The following is an 8483-nucleotide window of genomic DNA, read 5'->3' as shown; positions in this document are numbered from 1 at the left end:
GGACACGCGTGTAGGGGGCGGGGCATGGACACGCGTGGGAGGCGGGGCATGGACACGCGTGTAGGGGGCGTGGCAGAGCAGGGACACGCGTGTAGGGGGCGGGGCAGGGACATGCGTGTAGGGGGCAGGGCATGGACACGCGTGGGAGGCGGGGCAGGGACACGCGTGTAGGGGGCGTGGCAGAGCAGGGACATGCATGTAGGGGGCGGGGCAGGGACACGCGTGTAGGGGGTGGAGCAGAGCAGGGCCACGTGTGTATGGGGCGGGGCACGGACACGCGTGGGAGGCGGGGCAGGGTCACGCGTGTAGGGGGCGGGGCAGGGACACGCGTGTAGGGGGTGGAGCAGAGCAGGGACACGCGTGGGAGGCGGGGCAGGGACACGCGTGTAGGGGCGGGGCGGGGACACGCGTGGGAGGCGGGGCAGGGCCACTCGTGCAGGGGGCGGGGCAGGGACACGCGTGTAGGGGGCGGGGCAGGGCCACGGACACGCGTGTGGGAGGCGGGGGGGGGGGGGGGCGGGTCCGTTTCCGTGGTAACGGGGGAGAAGGGGGCGGTCCCGTCTCCCCGGCGACACGCGCGGATGCGCGCTCCGTCCCCATGGCAACGCGGGGCGGGGCGGGGGGGGGCGTGGCCTCCCCGTCTCCCCGGCAACCCGCGCGGAGGGGGCGGGGGCGTGCCCGTCTCCCCGCCCCCCATGACATCACCCCCCCACCGCCGGCTCCTCCCCCGGCACCGCCTCCCATTGGCCGCCGCCTCTCCCTCCTCCCTCCCCCCCTCCCCTCCTCGCGAAGGGGCGGGTCCCACCCGCCGCCGGCCCTCGTTGCGCCGCTCCCTTTGGCCGGCGCTCCCGTCCGTCAGGGGTTCTCTTAAAGGGGCCGCGACGCTTTTTTTTTTTTTTTTTTTTTTTTTTCTTTTTCTCCACCCCACCGGCGGGGGGGGCGGGGGGGGGGGGGGTGGTCGTTACCGGAGGGGGGGGGGGGGGGGGGGGGGGGAGGGCGGTGGTTGTCGGGGTTCGGGCGGGCCTGGGCCGATTTGGGGGCCTGAAAGGGTGAGGGGGCGGCGGGTAAAGACCCCCCACCCCCCCCCCAAACGGCCCCCCCCCCCCCCCAGCCCCCCCCCCTCGGGCCGCCTCCCTCAGCCGGAGCTGCCGCAGCGCCGCTCGCAGCCCAGGTAGGAGCCGGGCCTGAGACCCCCCCCCCCCCCCCCAACCTCGCATCCCCCCCCCCCTTCACCATTGCAGCCTCCGGGGGGGTCCCACTCATCCCCCCCCCCCCCCCGGGCATCGCATCCTCACCAGCATCATCCCCCCCCTCCCCCCCCTCGAGCATCCCCCGTTGCACACACACACCCCAACCCCCCCCCCCACCCCCAGAGCATCCCCCAATTGCACCCCCCCATTGCACTCCCCCCCCCATTGCACCCCCCCATTGCACCCCCCATTGCACCCCCCCCCCCATTGCACCCCCCCATTGCACCCCCCAATTGCACCCCCCAACCCCTTTGCACCCCCCAATTGCACCCCCCCCGATTCCAACCCCCCCAATTCCAACCCCCCAATTGCACCCCCCCATTGCACCCACCCCCCCATTGCACCCCCCCATTGCACCCCCCAATTGCACCCCCCCAATTCCAACCCCCCCATTGCACCCCCAATTTCACCCCCCAACCCCATTGCACCCCCCAATTGCACCCCCCCATTGCACCCCCCCATTGCACCCCCCCCTTGCACCCCCCCCATTGCACCCCCCAATTGCACCCCCCCAATTCCAACCCCCCCATTGCACCCCCCATTGCACCCCCAACCCCATTGCACCCCCCAATTGCACCCCCCCATTGCACCCCCCCATTGCACCCACCCCCCCTTGCAGCCCCCCATTGCACCCCCCAATTGCACCCCCCCCAATTCCAACCCCCCCATTGCACCCCCAATTTCACCCCCCAACCCCATTGCACCCCCCAAAATTCCAACCCCCCCATTGCACCCCCCAATTGCACCCCCCCCAATTCCAACCCCCCCATTGCACCCCCCAATTGCACCCCCCAAAATTCCAACCCCCCCATTGCACCCCCCAATTGCACCCCCCAAAATTCCAACCCCCCCATTGCACCCCCCCATTGCACCCCCAATTTCACCCCCAACCCCATTGCACCCCCCAAAATTCCAACCCCCCCATTGCACCCCCCCATTGCACCCCCCAAAATTCCAACCCCCCCCATTGCACCCCCCCATTGCACCCCCAATTCCCCCCCATTGCACCCCCCATTACCCTCCCCCCCCCACTGCATCACCCCCCATTTCACCCCCCCATTGCCCCTCCCCCAACTGCATCCCCAAACCGCCTGCCACCCCCTCCCCCATCCTGGGGACCCCCCCCACCCCCTGCACCCCACTGCCTGCACTGCACCCCCTCTGTGTGTCCCTCCCCCCCCAATTGCCCCCCCCGCATGCATTGCACCCCACTGCACGTGCTCTGCCCCATTGCACCCCACTGCACCCCACTGCACCCCCACTGCACCCCACTGCACCCCCCCACTGCACCCCACCGACCCCCCCACTGCCCCACTGCACCCCACTGCACCCCCCCACTGCCCCCCACTGCCCCTCTGCACCCCACTGACCCCCCCCACTGCCCCACTGCACCCCACTGCCCCCCCCACTGCACCCCACTGCACCCCCCCACTGCCCCACTGCACCCCACCGACCCCCCCACTGCCCCACTGCACCCCACTGCACCCCCCCACTGCACCCCACCGACCCCCCCACTGCCCCACTGCACCCCACTGCACCCCCCCACTGCCCCCCACTGCCCCACTGCATCCCACTGACCCCCCCACTGCCCCACTGCACCCCACTGCACCCCCCCACTGCACCCCACCGACCCCCCCACTGCCCCACTGCACCCCACTGCACCCCCCCACTGCCCCACTGCACCCCACTGCACCCCCCCACTGCCCGCCACTGCCCCACTGCACCCCACTGCACCCCCCCACTGCACCCCACTGAGCCCCCCACTGCCCCACTGCACCCCACTGCACCCCCCCACTGCCCCCCACTGCCCCACTGCACCCCACTGACCCCCCCACTGCCCCACTGCACCCCACTGCCCCCCCCCACTGCACCCCACTGCACCCCCCCACTGCAATCCACTGCACCCCACTGACCCCCCCACTGCCCCACTGCACCCCACTGCCCCCCCACTGCACCCCACTGCACCCCCCCACTGCACCCCACTGAGCCCCCCACTGCCCCACTGCACCCCACTGCACCCCCCCACTGCCCCCCACTGCCCCCCACTGCACCCCACTGACCCCCCCACTGCCCCACTGCACCCCACTGCCCACCCCACTGCACCCCCCCACTGCAATCCACTGCACCCCACTGACCCCCCCACTGCCCCACTGCACCCCACTGCCCCCCCCACTGCACCCCACTGCACCCCCCCACTGCACCCCACTGACCCCCCCACTGCACCCCACTGCACCCCACTGCCCCCCCACTGCCCCACTGCACCCCACTGCCCCCCACTGCCCCCCATCCCCCTCCCGACCCCGCACACGCGTGTGCGTCGCACGAGGGGCCGCGTGTCGCACGTGGGTGGCTCCCCCTCCCCCTGCTTCCTCCTGGGATTTTTTTTTTTTGGGGGGGGGGGGACACCCCCAGGCATCCCACCCCTGTGCCCCACATCTGGGGGGTGCTGGGGGGGGGACACACACACAGGGCACACACCCACCCCACCCCCCCCAAAATTTGCAGGCAGGGTGCAGGCAGGGTGACGTGCGAGGGCCGGGGGCCGCGGGCAGGATGGTGCGCGGGGTCCTGACCCTGCTGGGGTGCAGGCAGGGTGCAGGCAGGGTGCTGTGCGAGGTCCAGGACCCGCAGGCAGGATGATGTCCATGGCGTGGTGCAGGCAGGATGCAGGCAGGGTGCAGGCAGGGTGATGTTCGAGGTCCAGGACCCGCAGGCAAGATGATGTCCATGTCGTGGCGCAGGCAGGGCGCAGGCAGGGTGATGTGCGAGGTCCAGGACCCACAGGCAGGGTGATGTCCGTGTCCCGTTGCAGGCAGGGTGCAGGCAGGCTGATGTCCATGTCGTGGTTCAGGCAGGGTGCAGGCAGGGTGCAGGCAGGATGACGTGTGAGGCCCAGGACCTGCAGGCAGGATGATGTGCGAGGTGCTGACCCTGTTTCCAGTGCAGGCAGGGTGCAGGCAGGGTGATGTTCGAGGTCCTGACCGTGCCATGGTGCAGGCAGGGTGCAGGCAGGGTGCTGTGCGAGGTCCAGGACCTGCAGGCAGGATGATGTCCATGGCGTGGTGCAGGCAGGATGCAGGCAGGGTGCAGGCAGGGTGATGTTCGAGGTCCAGGACCCGCAGGCAAGATGATGTCCATGTCGTGGCGCAGGCAGGGCGCAGGCAGGATGACGTGCGAGGTCCAGGACCCACAGGCAGGGTGATGTCCGTGTCCCGTTGCAGGCAGGGTGCAGGCAGGATGATGTCCATGTTGTGGTGCAGGCAGGGTGCAGGCAGGGTGCAGGCAGGATGACGTGTGAGGCCCAGGACCTGCAGGCAGGATGATGTGCGAGGTGCTGACCCTGTTTCCAGTGCAGGCAGGGTGCAGGCAGGGTGATGTTCGAGGTCCTGACCGTGCCATGGTGCAGGCAGGGGGCAGGCAGGGTGCCATGCGAGGTCCAGGACCTGCAGGCAGGATGATGTCCATGTCGTGGTGCAGGCAGGACGCAGGCAGGGTGACGTGCGAGGTCCAGGCCCCGCAGGCAGGATGATGTCCATGTCCCGTCACAGGCAGGGCGCAGGCAGGATGATGTCCATGTTGTGGTGCAGGCAGGACGCAGGCAGGGTGCAGGCAGGATGCCGCGCAAGGTCCAGGACCTGCAGGCAGGATGATGTCCATGTCCCGTCACAGGCAGGGCGCAGGCAGGGTGATGTCCATGTCGTGGTGCAGGCAGGACACAGGCAGGATGATGTCCATGTCATGGTGCAGGCAGGGTGCAGGCAGGGTGATATACAAGGTCCAGGACCTGCAGGCAGGATGACGTCCATGTCCCAGCGCAGGCAGGGCGCAGGCAGGATGATGTGCGAGACCCAGGCCCTGCAGGCAGGATGATGTCCATGTCGTGGTGCAGGCAGGACGCAGGCAGGGTGCAGGCAGGGTGATGTGTGAGGTCCAGGCCCCGCAGGCAGGATGATGTCCATGTCGTGGTGCAGGCAGGGTGCAGGCAGGGTGATGTGCGAGGTGCTGACCCTCTTCCCAGTGCGGGCAGGGTGATGTTCGAGGTCCTGCCCATGCCGTGTTGTAGGCAGGGTGCAGGCAGGATGATGTCTATGTCGTGGTGCAGGCAGGGCGCAGGCAGGATGATATGCGAGGTCCAGGATCCGCAGGCAGGATGATGTCCATGTCGTGGTGCAGGCAGGGTGCAGGCAGGGCGACATGCGAGGTCCAGGACCCGCAGGCAGGATGATGTCTGTGTCCCGGCGCAGGCAGTGCGCAGGCAGGGTGATGTACCACGTCCAGGCCCCGCAGGCAGGCTGACGTCCATGTCCCGGCGCAGGCAGGGTGCAGGCAGGATGATGTGCGAGGTCCAGGACCCGCAGGCAGGATGATGTCCATGTCATGGTGCAGGCAGGGTGCAGGCAGGATGACGTGTGAGGCCCAGGACCTGCAGGCAGGATGATATCCATGTTGTGGTGCAGGCAGGACGCAGGCAGGATGATGTCCATGTCGTGGTGCAGGCAGGGTGCAGGCAGGGTGATGTGCGAGGTCCAGGCCCCGCAGGCAGGATGATGTCCATGTCGTGGTGCAGGCAGGGTGCAGGCAGGGTGATGTGCGAGGTGCTGACCCTCTTCCCAGTGCAGGCAGGGTGCGGGCAGGGTGATGTTCGAGGTCCTGCCCATGCCGTGTTGCAGGCAGGGTGCAGGCAGGATGATGTCTATGTCGTGGTGCAGGCAGGGTACAGGCAGGGTGATGTACAAGGTCCAGGACCCGCAGGCAGGATGATGTCCATGTCGTGGTGCAGGCAGGGTGCAGGCAGGATGACGTGTGAGGCCCAGGACCTGCAGGCAGGATGATATCCATGTTGTGGTGCAGGCAGGACGCAGGCAGGATGATGTCCATGTCCTGGCGCAGGCAGGGTGCAGGCAGGGTGATGTATGAGCTCCAGGCCCCGCAGGCAGGATGATGTCTGTATCCCGTCGCAGGCAGGGCGCAGGCAGGATGATATGCAAGGTCCAGGACCCACAGGCAGGATGATGTCCGTGTCGTGGCGCAGGCAGTGTGCAGGCAGGGTGATGTACCACGTCCAGGCCCCGCAGGCAGGCCGACGTCCGTGTCCCGTCGCAGGCAGGGCGCAGGCAGGATGATGTCCATGTTGTGGTGCAGGCAGGACGCAGGCAGGGCGCAGGCAGGGTGATGTACAAGGTCCAGGCCCCGCAGGCAGGATGATGTCCATGTCGTGGTGCAGGCAGGGCGCAGGCAGGATGATGTGCGAGACCCAGGCCCTGCAGGCAGGATGATGTCCATGTCATGGTGCAGGCAGGGTGCAGGCAGGGTGATATACAAGGTCCAGGACCTGCAGGCAGGATGATGTCCATGCCGTGGTGCAGGCAGGGCGCAGGCAGGGTGATGTACGAGGTCCAGGACCCGCAGGCAGGATGATGTCCATGTCCCAGTGCAGGCAGGGTGCAGGCAGGATGATGTGCGAGGTCCAGGACCCGCAGGCAGGATGATGTCCATGTCCCGTTGCAGGCAGGGTGCAGGCAGGGTGATGTATGAGGTCCAGGACCCGCAGGCAGGCTGACGTCAATGTCGTGGTGCAGGCAGGGTGCAGGCAGGGTGATGTACGAGGTCCAGGACCCGCAGGCAGGATGATGTCCGTGTCGTGGTGCAGGCAGGGCGCAGGCAGGGTGATATACAAGGTCCAGGACCTGCAGGCAGGATGATGTCCCTGTCCCGGCGCAGGCAGGGTGCAGGCAGGGTGATGTTTGAGGTCCTGCCCATGCCGTGGTGCAGGCAGGGCGCAGGCAGGGTGATGTGTGAGGTCCAGGACCTGCAGGCAGGATGATGTCCATGTCCCGTTGCAGGCAGGGTGCAGGCAGGGTGATGTACGAGCTCCAGGCCCCGCAGGCAGGATGATGTCTGTATCCCGTTGCAGGCAGGGCGCAGGCAGGATGATGTGCGAGGTCCAGGACCCGCAGGCAGGATGATGTCCATGTCGTGGTGCAGGCAGGGTGATGTTTGAGGTCCTGACCGTGCCATGGTGCAGGCAGGGTGCAGGCAGGATGACGTGTGAGGTCCAGGACCTGCAGGCAGGATGATGTCCGTGTCGTGGTGCAGGCAGGGCGCAGGCAGGGTGATGTACCACGTCCAGGCCCCGCAGGCAGGCCGACGTCCGTGTCCCGTCGCAGGCAGGGCGCAGGCAGGATGATGTCCAGGACCCGCAGGCAGGATGATGTCCATGTCGTGGTGCAGGCAGGGTGCAGGCAGGGTGATGTGTGAGGTCCACGACCTGCAGGCAGGATGATGTCCATGTCGTGGTGCAGGCAGGGTGATGTTTGAGGTCCTGACCGTGCCATGTTGCAGGCAGGACGCAGGCAGGGCACATGCAGGATGCTGCGCGAGGTCCAGGCCCCGCAGGCAGGATGATGTCCGTGTCCCGTTGCAGGCAGGTTGCAGGCAGGATGATATGCAAGGTCCAGGACCCACAGGCAGGCTGATGTCCGTGTCGTGGTGCAGGCAGGGCGCAGGCAGGGTGATGTACGAGGTCCAGGACCTGCAGGCAGGCTGATGTCCGTGTCGTGGTGCAGGCAGGGTGCAGGCAGGGTGATGTACAAGGTCCAGGACCCGCAGGCAGGCTGATGTCCATGTCATGGTGCAGGCAGGGCGCAGGCAGGGTGATGTTTGAGGTCCTGCCCATGCCGTGGTGCAGGCAGGGTGCAGGCAGGGTGATGTACAAGGTCCAGGACCCGCAGGCAGGCTGATGTCCATGTCATGGTGCAGGCAGGGCGCAGGCAGGGTGATGTTTGAGGTCCTGCCCATGCCGTGGTGCAGGCAGGGTGCAGGCAGGGTGATGTACAAGGTCCAGGACCCGCAGGCAGGCTGATGTCCGCGTCGTGGCGCAGGCAGTGCGCAGGCAGGGTGATGTGCGAGGTCCAGGACCCGCAGGCAGGATGATGTCCGTGTCGTGGTGCAGGCAGGGCGCAGGCAGGGTGATGTACAAGGTCCAGGACCCGCAGGCAGGCTGATGTCCGCGTCGTGGTGCAGGCAGTGCGCAGGCAGGGTGATGTGCGAGGTCCAGGACCCGCAGGCAGGCTGATGTCCGTGTCGTGGTGCAGGCAGGGCGCAGGCAGGGTGATGTACAAGGTCCAGGACCCGCAGGCAGGATGATGTCCGTGTCGTGGCGCAGGCAGTGCGCAGGCAGGGTGATGTGCGAGGTCCAGGACCTGCAGGCAGGATGATGTCCATGTCCCAGCG

The 8483-nt window shown here is 67.8% G+C and overlaps 1 protein-coding gene across 1 annotated transcript in view; it reads left to right on the top strand.

Moving 5' to 3' along the window:
- The first annotated feature begins 1104 nt into the window (after positions 1-1104).
- The window catches only part of LOC126034863 (liprin-alpha-3-like), a 33210-nt gene continuing 25831 nt past the window's right edge, over positions 1105-8483 (top strand). Inside the window, 1 exon segment of the mRNA XM_049792719.1 lies at positions 1105-1171. The gene's annotated coding sequence lies outside the window, so the exon portion shown is untranslated.

Source organism: Accipiter gentilis, chromosome 36 (assembly GCF_929443795.1).
Source record: "Accipiter gentilis chromosome 36, bAccGen1.1, whole genome shotgun sequence".
NCBI classification, from domain to species: Eukaryota; Metazoa; Chordata; class Aves; order Accipitriformes; family Accipitridae; genus Astur; species Astur gentilis.
Note: the sequence above shows the minus strand (reverse complement) of the source record. Positions and strands in the feature narration are given on the sequence as shown.